Below are 18,967 nucleotides of genomic sequence, written 5' to 3'. Positions count from 1 at the left end.
ATTCGTTGACATACGCACATACGCCCATACATACGTATGTATGTATATGAAAATATAGAGATATAGCTCGTGTATGCTCCTAAATACATACGTACTTGTCGTAAGCTTATTCTGTTGCTGCTAGCTTTATAGAAGTCATTGTCTAATCATAAAGTTTGCAAAAATTGGCTTTGTTTGAATTTCCTGTCAACCATCGGACGTTCATCTAATCACAGTTGCAACTACGTCAAAAACAACTCTCCATGTTTACAGATCCATACGTACATATTCACTATCGAAAAGCGAATGAAAGATATGCCGCTTTTAAAGAAGATGGGCAGCAATTTATTTTCGTTTGTTCGAACATTTAGCCGGATTGTTGACCGTCAATTGAGCTTTAGGCACGTACGCGCGGAAAAAAATTCCACCGAAATTTTGATGGACAATTCTTTGGTTATTTTGCTTTGCAGGCTTTGGTCCTTTTGAAATGACACCAAATGCACAGACTGTTCACACCGACCAATTATCGATTAAAGATTACTTGGGTGAGATGTGTAAGTAGTGTAGAACTAGAAAATGTTGAATGTTTAGGAAAAGGCTGCCATTTCGGTTTTCTTTCTAACCAGAATTATCTACCTAAGAAATTTTAAGATTATTGGTTTAGCGACTAGTTATTTACAAAAAAAAGGAGTTAGAAAAAAAAGAAATTATCTAGTATCTTGTTCAAATTTAAATTCTGATCGTCGTCTTCAATAGTAAAAAACAGTGTCTACCGCTTAAATATCGTCGCTAGTGACTTTAAAGTTTTTAATGCAAATTGTAAACTCCCAAAAGCCCAATTTCGAAGGAAGAAGGATGGACTACAGCGTTGAAGCCAACTCCACACTGATCACACTGTATACCTAGATTAGATGTTAGATTATGTAGATTAGATGTTAGCCCGCCTGGGGAACTGCGCATAAGACGACCTGGCGAAGAATGAAACGAAACTACACTTTTTGAACTCAGCTCATGGGACAGGTACCTCCTGCGCTCACCATGATACAAATGCTGGAATGCTGGACCCACAGGAACTTGGTCAAAAGTATCAGTGGACGTTTTCCTAGAGCTCACTTCACACACAAGGATTACTGGTACCAACATCGCGAAGCAAGGGTTTGTCAGTAGTAGAAATATCGTTATTCTAACGAACACTATTCTTCCAAAGTTTAGATTTAAAAGAGTTTAAAACTGAATTGTGTAGCACGATTCCAGCAACCCTACGTAAGCATCAGTCAAATTTTGGCTTCGACAAAAGGAATTCCAGGCAAAAGCGGCTGGATAAACCGCTCGGATCCAGGATATACCGCCATCTTTATGGATAGATAAAAACTCGACAATAAGGTTGATAGCGAAACTTATTCTAAGGAACTCTCACTAAACGTCAGCTTACGGCTTCCCTTGACCACTGCACCGTTTTCCAGACAGAATTAACAGCTATAAGGTATGGCGCCCTATTATGACAGCCAATCACCGCTTATGAGCGCGGTTACCCAGGCACGTATACGTAGCGTAGCGTAGAAGTACGTAGAAAGATATCAAGTGTGCTGTTGATAGAAAGAGAGAGAAGCAACACCTACGTCACGGTCATGCGGTGGTGAATTATTATTAACACGCAGATCCCATAAGATAGATTGTGCCAGCTGACACGTTCTCCGATTTTACGTCCGTGGGTAACTGCGCTTTAAATCTCTACAGTTAATCAACACTTCCTCCAAAGTGGTTGTCGGATGTAGAAGGGCTTTAAACGAGCTAGCCCCGAAAATAACCATTGACGTGGTAACGCACTAAAAAATTTACCTAAAATTAAGAAAAAGTTTGTCATTTTATTTTCTAACAGAATCAGGTCAAAAACCCATACAAAACAACCTTTCATTTACGGTTGACTCAGGCACACCGTGATGGGTATCCGGGTACTTACCTGAAAACTGCGGCGAATACGATCTTGTATTCGTGGTAAAACAAGCTGCAGCGAACGGTGGGCGAAGGAAACAACCTGTTCTGTTACTAAGCAGATCTGGATAATTATCAATAAGAAACGATCTAAAGCTCTCATCCGTATTGATCGTAGTGGTCGTTATCATTACCTACTGGACATTGGTTAATGGGAGCGAATGGTAAGTGAATGGGTTACTGTCCCGCTCAAGCAAGATCCCGATTTGTTGTTTATAATAATCATCTCTTTTTTTGCTGATCTCGTTTCTGTGAAGAATGTTAACATTACAATATGGCCAAATTTTCACCTGGCTGAACTGGAAAATTAAGGTCGCCCTGCTCCATCCCCCACAGTAAATATCGATTTGAATAGATTTTCAACGAGAAGGCAGATAACCTGTAGCCCGTTTCTGTAACTTTTCTCTACCGATTATTTCTCTACTGGTAGAGAAAATACGTCATTCTCACCTACTAATTAGCAGTAGAGAACAGGGCGGCGAATTCATATCTCAATTCGCCTTGGTAGAGAATTGTTACAGAAACGAGCTACTGGATCTCCGAGGCGAAATTTAACATAATAAGACAAATCTGGGCAGTAATTATAATTAAAATATTACGGTTAGCAGTTAGAGATATGAAGAGGAACTATAGAGTATCGAACAATCTTTCCGGAATGGTTTCTAGTAGGGCTGTGCGATTAATTGATTACTCAAAATTTTAATTAATCATAAAGTAAATAACTCAATTATTCGATTAATTGGAAATTATGATTACTCAAAAGTTCAGTTACTCGAGTAATCAAGATTTTTGATTAACCAAAAACAAAAATATTTGAGTAATTTGCTTTATGATTAATCAACATTTCGAGTAAAATGAGTAATCAACATTTCAACTCTTCACATATGTATAAAGTAGTTAAAGTTCCTTGATACTTTGAAAACAACGTTTCTGTTTTCAAAAATTAAAACAAAAAATTTTTTTCATATACAGAATGTAAAAAAAGAAAATAAGCATTTTCCAAAGCAAACTCTATTAACGAGCAAAATTATTTTTTTGAGTAATCATATTTCAAGTAACTCGATTAATCATCGTTTTGAGTAATCGAAATCTTGATTACTCGAGTAATTGATTAACCAAATAACTGATTAACCAACTTGCTCGAGTAATCGAATAATCGCACAGCCCTAGTTTCTAGCTAAAATATGCCACTGTTTTGCTTGAAATACTTCGTCGAATCCTTATGTGACTTGAAGTCGACAAGAACAGGATGAGAGCGTAGGCCAGAAAGAACTTCAATTAAAATTTGTAGTTAAAGTTGTAGAAATTTTAAACGTTGAAGGCAGTGGTAGATCAGTTACAGTTGGATTCTAAATTATATATCTTATTCCCTAAAAGCTTTTCTACGCTATTCCTTAGCGAGAAATCCCCTCACTGCGTCCCAGAATATTTGGAATCGCAAGTGCTCCAGCCCCTTAGATATTCAACGCGGCTCCCGCAGGTGGTTGCACAGGAAAATCCCGGGCTAGAAGAACATGACTTCACTTGGTATTTCCATTTGGCGTCAGTTGGCACGATATAGAAACCGCTGGCGTGCTTTATTGGACTCGGATAAAATGGCTTAAGCGGTTACGGCGCCAATCATTGAAGAAAAAAATCTTTGGCATTTTTGCCTATCCCAGGACACTGTTCGTCAAAGTTGCCGCTGTTACTGTTGAGACAACAATGGCGTGCGATGAGCCTTTGTTTTTATCGTTGGCGGTAACTGAAGTAACAACAGCAACAACAACAATAACAGCAACAATAAAAGTAACGGCCTCGTCAGCGTTATTCCACGGAAAGTTAGCAAAAGCTGCAATGCGTTTTTGTGTGCCTTGTCACATTTGTCGCATATTGCCGCACAGCCATAAAGCATTTGCCATGCCTCATCACAACCGAGATGATGCGCGATGGCATTAAGGCAAGCGCGTGCGATATCTACCGGTATCCGTACAGTGGAGCGGAGCAAAGCGTTTGCGTGTGGTTCGTGGAAGTCTCGTGTTTAGCACACGCGCGTAAATTTTCTGGTCAATTCATTCAGCCAACTTTCCTTAGGCATTCTTAGTTTGATTGTTGTTGCTGTGCATTTTTACTTTTTTATTTCGCCTTTGAGCCCCCGCATTTTGCTGGCTCCACATCGCCTCCGTTGAAAGTCAAAGTAAAAGTTGTATGCAGCTGTTGTTTGTGCTGTGTATGTGGTGCGGCTGATTTTGTGGCAGTGGCGGCGATAGGTTGGCGGTTTGCGTTGGTGGCGGCTCGCCTTTGTGTCGCACATTTCATTCGCAACGCATTTGCACAAAACGGTACCGCTTGTGGCTAAATCGCCTAAAAATCGGTTGCACGCATTTTTTGTGAGCCGCCTTTTGTTTGTCTGCCTTCCAGTTGCTATTCTCCAGATTTTTTGCGTCGCGTTGCTGTGAGTTGCATTCATTCGCCAAGGTCAGCCCAAATGATTCTGGTTTTATTGTATTCTTCAGTTAGTACAATAAAAACATAAAAGTGAAATGCACATTTAGAGCCCTTTTGTCGCGTACCTTGTGTCATACTTATAGCCGGAGGTTTAATTCTTTATTTTGACAACGAGCTCTTGTTGACTTTTTGGCGCGTCATGCATTTGGTCAACGATTTGTGTTTTGTGGCTAAGACTGCTGCTGTTTGCCCAAAGTTATCGTATCAGCGGCGTAATTCGAAAACGTGATATACCCTTCGCGATTTGCGCTACTGGAATCACATGCACGACCGCCAGTATTTGTTCCGTGCTTCCCAAATAAAAGGACAAACAAAAAAACTATGTGAGTTGGAGGAATGACAATGAAACGTCTTTATATTTAGTATAAACTTGATAAACTTATTTTTCCCGCCTTCCATAACGCTTCTATAAACAATTGTACCTCAACGATTCAGTTTTACAAGTCCATGGTGTAATTACAGGTCTAAAGTCACATTCTTGAGGCCCTAGTGGGATTAGGCCCATAACACATGTGTGCGAGACATTTACGAGACTGATCCAGCGGTAGTTGGCGCATATGGCAGATTACCTTTTTCTTGGAGTGGGCAGAGCACACCATTCAACAGGGTGGAAAGTGTTCCCTTCATAATTTATATGCGTTCTGGACGCCCTGATTGTTTATAGTAAACGTTTTTCCTCTTAGCTGCCATTTGAATCTCCCCGCACTCTCGTTTTTTGGCGTTTTACTTTTTATTACGGAAACTACGCACCGTACCTAGTGACACACATTTCGATACGATGCGATATAAGCTCGATTCTTTGGTCACACCATTCCGATATTTTTTACTCGATACTTTCAAACTAAATTTTGTTGGAATCGAGTATTTGAGTCCTAGTATCAAATTTATTTAATACTCCTTTCATTTTGATGTGTTTATGTTATACTCATCCAAAAAAGCCATTTTTGACCTGTGACGCATCCCGTATGGGGTAGGTGCAGTGTTAGCACACCACAACAAAGGAGAAGAGTGACCCACTGCATTCGAATCAAGGATATTGGGCATACATTAGACTGCATCACCAAAAAAGTTGCCATTTTCCACCGGCATTACAGAGTTTATTATATTTGAACACGTCCACCAAAATATTTCGGAAATATATTAAGATTTACGTGACCTGGACCGATTTGAAAATACCTAAAAAAAAATTTTTATTTTTTTTAAATACATAGTTTCTTAAATAACTTTTTGAAAAAAAACCCCGCAGATGACAAAACATAATTTCCATTTTCAGCGTTTAAATAGTCAAAGAATTCAATACATTTCATTTTAAAATTACTTTTAATTTGAAGCTCACTTAAAAAAATTTTAATTAGGAGCCGATTTCTCTCTTTTCGCAAGGAAGCAAACTATATAGATCCTCTCAGAGTTGCTTCGTTTGAGTGTGGTATTGAAAAAAACTAAATTACATATTTTTTCAAACTGTGGAAAAGTACCACATTTAAGGACTTCATCTATATTTCCTCATGGCTTAAATTACTTTTTTCAACTAAGCAAAAACTTTGAAAGACTAAGAATTCGCTAGAAAGAGTATCTAACTTACAGCCAATTTCACGAAAGCAATTTTAGTAAAAAATTATTTTAATTTCTTGAACTTTATATGGTAATTGACAGAAAATAAAAAAATCATTTACCATTTAAGTTGCTGGTGAAACCGGCTGTTAATGTCTCGTATGCAAAACTCTTTTACAATGTCAGTAAATTGTAAAAAAAGAGTTGTAAGTTAAAGGAAAATTTGTTGTTATTAAACTGTTATTTATTTTCGAGATAACTTCCAACACACGACAAAAAAATGCCAGCCTTCTTTTTAAATAATTTTAGCTCCATAATATTATCGCAACTGGTACGCAACGACACGACGATATGCCCGTAAAACGATTGATCTTTTTGTTGTATTAATTTTTTGGGCATATCAAACATTATCTGACACATGTCAACTATAATTAAATTATTTTCTGCTTACATTTTACAGTACAGTTTAAGGAAGTTCCAAAGCTATGTAAACACCTTAAGAAAATTATAAAGTATTTTGTTTGAGTTGAGAATTCAGTACAAATCAGTACAAATTTTGAAAAATCAGGACATTAGAGTACTGATTGAAGAAATGAATAAAATCAGTACAAGAGTTGAAAAATCTAAATCTTAATATAATTCCGAAATATTTTGGTGGACATCTTCAAATATAATAGATTTTATAATTCCAATGTAAACAAAGTACCGATGTTTTTTTTGTATGGGGAGTGATGCAGTCTAGCGTACATGAAGGTATTTATGCTCAGAAGCGCTATCAATTATGGCAGGAAGAGAGGTAATCGTAAACATTGACTGATCGCAAGTCGTCGCTCGAAATTTAAAAAAAAAAAAGGCCAATTCCTCAAATGATGTCCACTCGCATGTTTAGGTGGTGCCAGCTGTTCTCGTTCTACCAAATTGAGTACTGGCCTGTACAAAAACATGGAAACGCGGATTGTTTAAGTCGTTTGCCCATAACAACGCAGACTGATACTGACTCAGCGGGACTAGCCGAAGTTTTCATGCTGGTAAGCCGAAAAAATTCTCCGATGAACTCACATAAAATTGCGAAAGCGACTGAAATGGACCCAATAATGTCTCGAGTAATGCAGTGGTGAGGTTTTTGCAAATAATTTTTTTACCATATAGTCGGCGAAGGTCGGAATTGTCATCCCATAAACATTGTTTGCTCTGGGGAAATCGGGTGGTACTACCGCCGAGGTATCAAAGAAAATATTGGAATTATTGAATGCATACCATCCTGGAATATGCGTAATGAAGGCTTATGCTCGAAGCTTTGTATGGTGGCCCAACACTGATAAACAGGTCGAGTTGATGGTAGCCCAGTGTGGCCAATCTCATTCAGTAATGAGGAATCCTGCATCAGCACCGTGTCAACATATTCCGGTTAGAGAAGAGCCTTGGGAGACATTGCACATTGATTTTGCTGGACCGTTCCAGGGGCATGTATTTTTAGTGGCTGTAGATGCTACGTCAAAATGGCTCGAAGTCGAGATAGTAAGAAATACGACATCTTTGGAAGTCAAGCGTACACTACAGGGAGTAATCGCGCCTCATGGAGTGCTCAAGTACACCACCGAATTTACGCTTCTTTGCATGATTACTGGAGTATACGTCACAGGGCCTCACAAGTTTCTTACTTTGCCTCTTTATTAAGGACATTGCGGGTACATATCCCCAAAGCATAGTCCTTTAAATGTTAAAACGTTTCTGCTGTATCTACTAGCGTCAATATATACAGCTGAAAGAAATTGTATGTGGCTTTAGACTAAGGGAAATCATTCTGGAACCAGAAATGATATTTTTCTCGCTTTAAGCTTTATTAAAGGAATGTCTACATTCACTCGCCGACAAATTATTTATACATACATATATACAGCATATGCCTTTGGTTCATTTCAATGGAAACTAAGTTTTAAATATACATACATAGGATCTGAAAAAAAATTTTAAAATTACATCCACCGAACTATATTGATGTGATAATTTATAAGGTACTTCATCGAATAAGTTCGTTTGGTGGAAACGAGTGCGGTAAATAGGCGCAGTAAATAACAGTGGATCATCATCACTTTGCCACGCCTTGTTTGCCAACTACCGAATAAGAATAAAACAAAATCCACAACAGAACTTTTGAATTGCTTAGCAAATGTTTTGTTAATGTAAGCATACATACCTACATGTAAACACATCAGGGTATTGATTATTCGCCTTTTTCCCGGTTTTCGAGTTATTCGAAGAATAGTCGTTTGGAAAAAGAACAGTTGCCAATTTCAAAAAAAAAAAAAACCCATAAACCGGTTTTATTTTACATATCGAGGGCTTATATTCAAAACTCTGCAATTTTCATAGATTCTACTTCGTGATGTTAGACACCATCTGGGACTTACCTGTCATCACTGATATTATTTCTGACTTTGCAATTTAATAGTAAATCTCTCCGTCAAGCGTTATACAAGGTCAGCATTAATATCATCGACGACAGTCTTAGGTGGATTTTTATATCAGAATCACCTTTTTTTTAAAGGTGCAGATAGAGGATATTGAATATAAGCCCTCGATATTTTGTCTACAGTCAGAAATCATGACTAAAATTACAATATGACTGCTAAAAATAAGTGTTGCTTTAATTTAGAAATCATTATTTAAGGCAAAATAAGTTCGAAGTATTTTGGATTACAAGTAAAACAGGAAAAATTGTGAAAAATTCACACTTTAAGGGGCGAGCATGTAGGACCGACTGCCTTGGGAATGAGGATGTACCATCCCCTGAACCAGATCACACCCCTTGAATTCCATCATCGAGTTGCTCCGTTGGTTGGTTTGTTTAAGTGGATTGTCACCCTGGTGACAAGCAATTAGCAAGTTTGCTATTTCGATTCAACAGAGAGAGGCGGCTGCCCTTGTCCACCCCGTGGGGCACATTCAGTTCGTAGGCGCTCCCTTTTAGTTCGCCCGCTGCCTCGTTTCCGTAAATGTCACTATTTCCTGGGAATCATATTCGGGTAATTTCGTATTGATCAGAAATATAAGCCAGCTCTCTCCTACATTCATCCACTTGTTGAGATCTAACAGAAGAAGAGAGTGCCTGAATGGCCGCTTGGCTATCCGTGAGGATGTTGACCTGTGTTATCGCGAGTAAATTCTCTTTGAAGTAACTTATTGCTTGCATAGTCTGGTAGGCGGAAGGAGACCTTTAGGTTATATTGCTCAAACCTCTGCACCAACTCCGCCTTACATCTTTGATCCATTCGTAAAGACAACGCTGCAAAACTTAACCTTTTCTTGATTCCAGTGACTGCGGCTTGGGAGTTTTGTGCGGGATTTGTGGTGAACCCAGGTCTTCGACAGGATATAGTCAGGGGCAGCGCTTTAATTTCAAACGGTAGTGCATCTAGGATACAACTGTGCCGAACGGTCTTTCCTTCCAGAACCCTAGGGCCCGAAGTCTGATGGCGCCGTTAGCAGATGAGTTTTCGATAAAGATATATATGGCTAATAAGTCATGCAAGACGTTCAAAACATCCTTCGGACCTTTTAATTCAGCTTAGCCTTGTATCTATGTAATTCTTAGTAAAAGCTGGCCACTAGACCAGCTCTGTAAGAGATTATCGCTCGGACTATGGCTGTGTACATACAGTGCACAATTCTTGGTTTCAAACTCCATCTGTTGCCCAACATTCTCTTGGCTGCTTAGTGAGCGACCGTGGCCTTCTTTCCACACTCTTTAATGTTTGGTTTCCAGTTAAGTTTGGGATCCAGAATAACTCCTAGGTATTTCACCTTGTTAATAGATCCATTTCCGTTCCTTGGAACTTTGGTGAGAACAGTTTATGGCCCAGGAAACTACCGTCCTTAGAGCCGTTTCCATAATTTTACTTATGACCGAAGGAAACTGACCCGATTCCAATATCGCAACATCGTCGGCGTAAGCCACCGTCTTGATTTTCTGAGAGTCTAGCTTTATCAGTAGTTTGTTCAAGACCATGTAACGCTGATAGCACTCCTCCCTGTGGCGTGCCTCTCACTGCATATACGGCCCTGCTTTGGTACGCCAATTCTGCGTGTATTACTCTGTTAACACGGACATAGTGCAGCGCATCTGGCTTGGCCATGTCGTTCGAATGTACACCAATATATACATATTAGGACTTTAACTGCCCGTATATTCGAATGTCCGGTTAATATTAGTTTGTTTTTTTTATCCGGGTATTTTAAATAGTATTTGAACGGATGCGTGCAATTATTTTAAAATTTACTGAACTCGATTGGAGTTGGAAAATAAATATATATAGTAACACCTCAGCAATCTACGAACAGTTGTTATTTGCGAATATCAATACACTTTTCGGATATCCGAATATTCGGAATTTTTATTCAGGTATTCGAGTATCCGGTTAGAGAAAAAATTCAAAAAAAAACTCCCGGTCCTTACACATATTTATCAAATTATGTAAAGCAACATAGAGTTTTCGATGGGATTGCCCGAATGACTGCCTGACACTGTGACAGCATGTCTGTGTGGCATCATCAGTTGTGGGGAGATTCGGTGTTACTTTGCTTTGCCTTTGCCAACGCTGTGCCTTAACTGATTTTGGCACTAGCATCATTTCTTTACCTATTTGTTGCAAATGCCACATTGTTTGTTGTTGTTGTTACTCGAGCATCATGCCGAACTGTTGAACGTTTTGTTCGCGGTTGTTTGCACACCGTGAATTGGTAAACAAAATCAAAGGGCCACATGAAGATACAACTAGGGACTACAGTAACAACAACCACAACGAAAACAACAACTGCAGCAACAATTGGTGGCAGCACAAGTAGGAGATGATGCAGATCGTTATTCTATCCAAGCTGAGCTGTAGTACTAAGCTACGTCATTGTCAGAGCAGCCTGAAGCAACAACAACAAATAAAAGTTCAATACAAACAAAAACAACAGAAACCAACTTTTGTAATATTAGGCATCCTGCTGCTTCTTTTAGTTAGCTGTGACCACTTCGGCGTCTAATAGCTTCGCAGGCTTTGGTTTGCTTCCTCTTCGATCGGCGCACATTGATCGTGTTGGACGGCGAGCGCCTCCTTTTAACGGCTCAACAACGAAGTCATGACTTGCCGTTTATTGTATGGAGAATATTGTTTTTGTTGTTGCTTGGATATGAGTATAATGCTGTTGTTTGTTTTATTATTTTTCTTACTTTCTTGTTTATATTTTTGTTTTTGGTTTGATTGTGGCATGCAACAACACATCGCGTAGGTTGCGATCGGTTGCTCTTGAAATAATGAAAAATTATTCAATAAAAATTATTTTGGTACATGCGCATACGTGAGCGCGATCAGCAGTGGAGCAGTGGAGGTGGTGGTGCCGGTTATGATGCTCAATCGGTGGTGAATCGATGTTGCCACCACAATGCCTGCTACTTGCTGCTTGGTTGTAGCTTATCACCGATGATCGTTTTTCTTCTCGAGCATCGCTAGCTAGCTGGTCAAGCTGTCTTTTGTGCGACGTTGTTAGTGCATTCGGTGATTGGAGGGTCGCATTGATGCGCTTGTTGCTGTAGCGCATTCCTTGGTGGCAGTAGCAACAGTAGCTGTTGCAGACAATCTGTTGATCATAAACGTTCGCGCGTGCAACGTGAGGTTAAGTGATCGCGCTATAATTTCATTACATCGACAAGTACTTTGCTGCCACCGATCTTTGTACTTACCAATGCATTGAATATGTGTACAGTGTTCGAAATCTAAGCGGTTACCCATGTAGTTAAATATATGAAACCTTTTTGAACGAAAGTAGGATAAGAAGCATATTTGCGATATTTTGAACTTAGTTCGGAGCCAGCGCCAAAAATGTATGACATCCTAGACCAAGTCAGTCCAAATACGAAAGAAAAAGTTTCGTTTATTAATTGACTCAATGCCGAGATGCATAACTGTCACTGTCTTAGCCAAAGGTGGCGAAATAAATTATTGCACTGATATTTTTTGCATTTAAGTTAATAAAATCCCATATGTGGCTTTACTTCTTTCGTTCCAGCCAAAAAGAATTTGAAGACATAGGTGGCTCTCCCACAACAAGTTATATTTTTAAATGAGGTTACTAACAAAAAAAAGTTACAAAGGAAACACGGCTTGGGTTTTGGTCGAAGCTATTGCGTTTTTTGTTTTTACTACGCTCTTCTCGCCAGCCATCCTATGGAGTCGGGACAATTTTTGATTTAAAAGTTTAATCAACTTCGATTTAAAACAATCAAGTAGGTTGGGTTGGGCATCCCGTTTAGCCTTAGTATGGGACTCTGTGGCCACCGAGTCTACTTTTTACAAGTGCGGCCTGTCTACTCAAGTCAAGTTAGGCTACGATGCAATATCTCTTATACTAAATATAATATAACAATTAATAATTATTAAAGCCCGACGTAGCTCAAGCGTAGCTCCGTGGATGGGCTGATATCATTTCCTCTGGGTACAAACGTGAGCATTGCGTAAGTTTAACATCTTAAGAGATAGTGTTTGAGAAAATGCCCTCTCATCATCCTTCAAAAAACTATTAACTTATAAAGTCCACAGGAGAGATATTTCATGGGTATTGCCTTAGTTAAAGATACGTACTACAATGTTGAGTTCCCTGAGGCTGAGTGCTGCTTTACCCTCAATACTGGGCACTGGCTTACATATTCTCAGATCTTTACTTATGGCTGCAAAGTGCGACAGGGTGAGGATCTGGAGTCTCCACTCCTCTTTTCGGGGAATATACATCGATGTTCCAAGCCGAGGTATTTCAATTATCAAGACTATGAACTACGTGTGGGTAACTTACTGCAGCGCAAAGCATAACAAACATAGCGAAGCAAAAACAAACAGCTGCGCGTGTAACTTTTTGCTGGCATGAAAAAATCAAATAAGCTGCTCTGCTGCTACAACCTTTTCAATATGTCATAGTGGAGAGTTGGAATTGGACTACTTCTAAACAATTTGCACAATGTAAGTGCCAGCTCACTTTGGAATTCCTAATAATGAGACTTCTGGCCATCGGCTCAAAACGCTCAGGGTATATAATTTTCGTTCCGCAATCCATTAATAGACTCCCACCGTCATATATGTACTGTCTGACTGGAGATGTACGAAACTTTCATACAAATGTTATAATCAATCACAAAAGGTTTATCTAGGCATCTTAATTCATTAGGTTGGTGGGACTGCAGGCAACTAATGGGATTGTTGACTGGTAACTTCCCGTGGCTGAAACAAATAGACTGTGATCGGCATACATAGCCACCCTGTTTGCGATTCGTGTCGTGGAGATAATAAGACGTCGGGAAACTTGTTATGTTTCTGCCTGGGGCTTTGGGCAGCGATTTTTTGAGAGACAAATATCTACTAAGTCTTATCGAACTTTAAGCTGTAAAAATTCACTTCGGCAGCGAGAGTCGAAGCTTTGTGGGCCGCAGTATCTTTTCTCGGTTTGTTGTCATTACTTTAAAGATCTTGCGTCCTCATATATCCTTGTTTTTTTGTTAAGGGCTCGTTGTACTGAAATGATGCTGATCTATTCTTTCGTCAAAGGTGGCGCCACAGGAAGAAGCGTTTCAAATTATAAAACCTAAGCCTTGATTACTGCCGTGTTGTGAGAATAGATTTTTAAAAAGCAACCGACTATTTCCTTAAAGTCAGCTACTTTTGCCTGAAACACACTCCAGATTATTAGAGAGCTGCCGAGAAAAGCGTTCTCCCCTGACCCTTCCAATTTTTCGTAAAAAATACATTGGCTGATCTTTCCATTCGTCGCATCACACTAAATCACACTTTGTAGTGTGCGAGTGGAGAAAGCTTAAGACCAATATAGATATCTGGTAATTCATTTAGTCAAGTAGAAATTCGCAACATTCAAGAATGTTGAGAGTTTTCTTCAGAGATATATCGTCGCTGGAATAATGAAATAGTGTAACATGAAAAGTATAGTTTTGAGAAAAACGAATTGGAAGTTTTTATAAACCATTACAAACCATACAAATACAATTTCGTTTTTCGGGAATAAATTAGTGAGCCAAAGAGATATTTAAGAAAACTAAAGATTTTTCTAACAGATTAAAGGATTGTCTATCCAATGGTGCAATTATCGAATAATAGTGTATGTAGCATTTACACTGTTTCTTTATCCGAGCGACGATATATTTTTATTAGCAGTTTTCAGACTTAAAGTTTAGACTTCAATTTTCACAGATCCAGTGAAACTTCAGAAAACCAACCACTGTGTATCATAACCAAAATTCATACTTGCGGAAACAATGTTGCAACTACATAATATCTACATATCTTGGTCCTGTTTCGGTCAAATCCGCTTTGGACGATTGTGTGTGCAATCCAATTGCTCCCTGCTGTTATGAAATTATTGTTAAACGATTTGGCAAATTCGCCAGCTACACAATCTACTGATCAGTAATCAGCAATCAGCAGTTTTGAGTGAGATCTATGATTTTCAATTTCTGCTTGCGCGACTTTCCCAAACGTCTGGCGTTGTCTAAACAAGCAGAGTTGATTTCGACGTGAGCGCTGTAATAGTTTTCTTTATTTCTATCGGTTTTTTTTCTTGGTTTTGTAAAACACTTAAAGTTAATTTTGCTGTGTTGCACATTTGTTGCGCTGTACATACTTGCATACGTGTGTTGCAACTAAGGGGCAATTGTTGCCTCTGCTTATTTTATGTAGCAGTGAGTGGGCGCCGCAACGCTTTGGAGTGCACCTTAAATGCTGCCTGACCCACTTTGAACGCCTTCTACTATTCAGCTGCGAATTAAGTTGGCTTGCAGTTTTTCACCCCCTTCCGGTTACTCAGGCACCTTCTTGTCTTGAGTGCATCTAACGAGTTATCTGCGACGCTACTGACGATGAACGCGAATGATGACGCTGCACAATGACAATAATTGACATTTATAAATGTTGACAATGGGATTGGAGCTTCAATGGGTGACTAGTGAATAGCTATTTTGTATCCGCATGAACGGATATAGTCGCTTGCCTGCTAATAGTGAACGGATGAGCTCAATGAGCGCACAAAAACCCCACAATTTGGGCAATTGACCGATGACAGCTGGTTGTGCGTTGCAAAAAATATTATAAATATTAAGTCCAGAACTGAGTGTATTAACTCGTGGGTGTCGTTTAATTATGCATCCGTTCAAATTAATGCGCTCGTTGCCTATGCTTTTTATTGGAAATTTAACCGTTAATTGATAGTATAGTTGAATAAAAGACAATCGCTAAGAAGACTAGGTGTGGAAAATTTGCATTAGGGCAGGCATTTTTTTTTTTTTGTTATTGGCGTATATCACAGGTGGATTCTGTTTAAATTTTGCCGAAGAAACCATGGGTCTAAAATTAATATGGAGTTTTACAAATTGCGAAAATAGGTTTCGAAGAAAATGTGAAAATTTCACTGTTGCGCCCTCTAGTGCAAGTTTTAAAAGAAATATAAGTGCAAAAATAGATCCCCATTCTTATTTAACAAAGTAGATGCTTTTGTAGTTTAGTTTATTAGACTTAAGTACTTGCGAACAAGACAAACAAATTTATGAATTTTATAACCACTAGCGATATTTTGTAGCAAAATATAGAAGTATTCGTGAGCTGCCTTACATTTAGAACATCTCTAAAAATCGCGAATTTCATTTAAGAAATAGAATGCGACAATCTTAAAAAGAGAAAAGTTTTTCCATGGTTTGAGTATTTAAACTACTCAATTATATACATACATACGTTTGTTTATTCTTACTATTTTCAATAATGCATCGGATAAGCTATTTCCCTGACATATGGAAAGAATCAGAAGCAGTTTTGATAGCAAAGGCAGGTAAAGGTCGAACACCCAGTAACGCATGTTTAAAGTTTTGTTGCTGAAGTATCACGAATAGCTGTTCATGAAGAATTTGACATACATTAATTGAAGATTCAAATTTTTAAAAGAGCTTTGTACATTTTTCAACTTTCGGAACTTCGGTTTCGAATTGAGCTACCCAGCCTGCACGCTTACAACGGATCTCTGCCTGATTCCCCTTTTCTTCGCTACTCGTGGTCCCAGTTATCGATACAAAACGAAAAATATTCCTCAAAAACAGACCACAACTAAACCATAAGGCAGGTGCCAGCGCACTCACTAACACTAATACGCGAAGTCCAAAAGCTAATTCCCCCACAGAAGTTGATCAAACCAGGAGTAGAGATTGCAATTAAACTTTAAACATAATTGCAATTTATTACAAGACATTAATCGATAAATCAACATTTTCGACCATTTATGTTTTTAAATTAAAATAAATTTTTCATTATTTTTTACTTATAATTTTGAAATCTTTTTGGTTGTTAATCTACTTCGATTTTCCAAAGATATTGCCCCACATTTAGAAAACAGGCGTCCCACGGGTACTGATGCTCAAGTCAAGTAAGAATATTTGTTGGAAAGCAAGTAAAGTTGTGAATAACCCCACTCTAACCCCACTGTTAAACTACAATTTCCAAGAAGAAAAATGTTTGAGTTCACACGTCAGGACATTTAAGACCTTAATCCTTTTCAAGCTCATGAGGCAAACGGCAAAAACCTCGCCTGTTAAAGGTGTAATTAGCTAAAAAATGGATTTAGGTATAATTAAAACTGGGAGCGGCTAGTGAAGAAATACGGGAAAAAATCCTGCTTTACTGTTTCGTATAAAGACGGTATTGTCATGTGGCATAGGCAAACCAGTTACGCATATGCCACAGCTTCCCAACAACAACATTTGGCTAGTTACACAGTAGCCCATTGTCGGATTAGCAATCAATCAAGCAATATACTACTTACTTACTTACTGCTGACAGAGTGCTAAGTTGCAAACAAAGAAAAATACAATAGTCCAATGCTGGATGAACCATGAAAGAACAAACACATTGAAATGATGCACCGCAGGCGGCCTACTTACATCCTGTTCGGAGATAACTAGTCACGCCTCTTTAAGCAAATCGCCATGAAAACAAAAAAAAAACGTTGCTTGTTTTCAGCTTTCTGAGCAAAAAGATAGAAACACAGGAATAGCTTAGGTGTTATTATCCTTTTAAAAATCTTTCAAAAACAAAAAAAAAATAACTGAGCATACACTGGTTTAACGGCTGGATTTTCACACCCTTTCAAAGTATGTAAGTTAGAGAAAATTATCTGCCAAGTATTATTTCAACGTGGTTGCTGTTATTAAAAATATTTAGGTTGAAAATTTTTTCATGTAGAAAAGTTACGTTCTATCTTCTTTAGGGCCCATTACGACATAATAACACTTTTCTGTTTGATTCCTATGTCGCAGACTCTTCATCGTCATCACCATCTTAAGCTAGGTTGCCGATCTCAGCATGTGTGCATGCATAAATTAAAAACACACCGACTAGACATTCATGCACATATGTATGTATGTATGTACCTTAGGGTGGTCCAAAATATTTTAAGTCGGAATTTTTATGCTCTCACCCACTAGGATTGTTCTATATCGAAAAAAACTTACCCCTATTTTTATATTTTGAAAGCATAAAATATTTAAAGGTCGCTAAAAGCACTCAAAGTTTTCCATGTATGTAATGTAATGGCATTTTCTGGGGGTTTCGGCGGACCTATAAATAATAGTTGCTATGAAAAATTGTTAAATAAATAATTGAGTATTATTATTAGGAATCCGATTGAAAAATATTGATTTTCAAGAACTCTTCTACCATTTCTATGAAAATTTGGTTTTTTTCCCATATAAGATACATGGAAAATTTTGAGCGCTTTTAGCGACCTCTAAATATTTTTTGATTAAACAAAAAATAGGGGTATATTTTTTGTCGGTATAGAACCATCCTAGAGGTGAGAGCAAAGCAATTCGGACTTTACCCCCCCCCCCCCCCCCCCCCCCCCCACATGTATTTTTGGGTCACCCTAATGTTCCTACATAGTCACGCAGATATATAGGTACATTAGGGCGGGTCAATTTGTATGGGATATTTTTTGACTATGCGCGTACAGCCAAATTGCGAAAATAGGTGTCTTAGCATTTTTCTGTAGTGTCGTTAAGAAGAGCATAAATTGTGTATAAAAAAATTCTATAAAGGGGTATAAGGAGTTCATGAGGAATCAATTTCTGCATTTACCTTTTTCTTAGAGCTTCCACCAGAGGGCGAAACCGTGAAAATTTTAACATTTTCTTCAAAACAAATTTTTGCAATTTGGCAAACTTCAAATTGATTTTAGACCCATGGTTTCTTCGTCAAATTTGCTTAGAATTACACAGCGAATCCTCCTATGCCATACGCGCATAGTCAAAAAAGGGTAACCCACCCTAATATATATACATGCATATACAGGGTGACATTCTACTAAGCGGACAGCAGGCAGCAAAACACGTTGAACAAATTAAGGTCAAAGACATTTATTTATTTAGTTAGTTTTCTTCTACAGAACCACATGAGTACATACATACATACATGTACATACATATGCATGCATACATACAAATATATAAAGCTGTATGTATTTCGTGCTTTTACCTATTGTCAATGATAAGTTATAATATTTTTATTGTGTATGCTGGAATTGAGGTGCCCCTAATTTAAACGCCAACCGCGATTTGGCTGTACCGCTCTTCGGGCTACCTTTGCTGTCCACATTGTATCTGTAGCCAAGTCAGCGATTTTTTTCTAGCCGCATCCTCTGATCTTAAGACTTTCTAATTTCAAAAGGCACATAAGCGAGCACAAAAATCTATCTACTTGTGTCGGACTATTTTTTGTTTTTTTTTTTATTTCTCGTTCGTTTCGATTACATTTTTTTATATGTATGTAGTTACCAATCGTTGATACGCACCTTTGACTGCTATTAGAATAAATTAATTCGACTATAAAAAATATGCCTTGCTCCCAACAGCGAAGCGGCTTTTATTGAGAGCGTG

Source organism: Rhagoletis pomonella, unplaced genomic scaffold, assembly GCF_013731165.1.
Source record: "Rhagoletis pomonella isolate Grant_MI unplaced genomic scaffold, Rhpom_1.0 Rhpom_scaffold_00010, whole genome shotgun sequence".
NCBI classification, from domain to species: domain Eukaryota; kingdom Metazoa; phylum Arthropoda; class Insecta; order Diptera; family Tephritidae; genus Rhagoletis; species Rhagoletis pomonella.
The sequence above is the reverse complement of the archived record's forward strand: the minus strand, read 5'-3'. Positions refer to the sequence as shown.